Here is a 384-nt window from a genome sequence, read left to right as displayed (position 1 = left end):
AGAGAGGAGTGTGTGTGTGTGAGAGAGAGGAGTGTGTGTGTGTGTGAGAGAGGAGTGTGTGTATGTGAGAGAGGAGTGTGTGTGTGTGAGAGAGGAGTGTGTGTGTGAGAGAGAGAGGAGTGTGTGTGTGTGAGAGAGGAGTGTGTGTGTGTGTGAGAGAGGAGTGTGTGTGTGTGAGAGAGAGGAGTGTGTATGTGTGTGAGAGAGGAGTGTGTGTATGTGAGAGAGGAGTGTGTGTGTGAGAGAGGAGTGTGTATGTGTGTGTGTGTGACAGAGGAGTGTGTGTGTGAGAGAGAAGTGTGTGTGTGAGAGAGGAGTGTGTGTGTGTGTGAGAGAGGAGTGTGTGTGTGTGTGAGAGAGGAGTGTGTGTGTGAGAGAGAGAGA

This window comes from Mastomys coucha, unplaced genomic scaffold, assembly GCF_008632895.1.
Source record: "Mastomys coucha isolate ucsf_1 unplaced genomic scaffold, UCSF_Mcou_1 pScaffold5, whole genome shotgun sequence".
Classification (NCBI taxonomy): Eukaryota; Metazoa; Chordata; class Mammalia; order Rodentia; family Muridae; genus Mastomys; species Mastomys coucha.
This window is presented reverse-complemented; position numbering follows the sequence as displayed.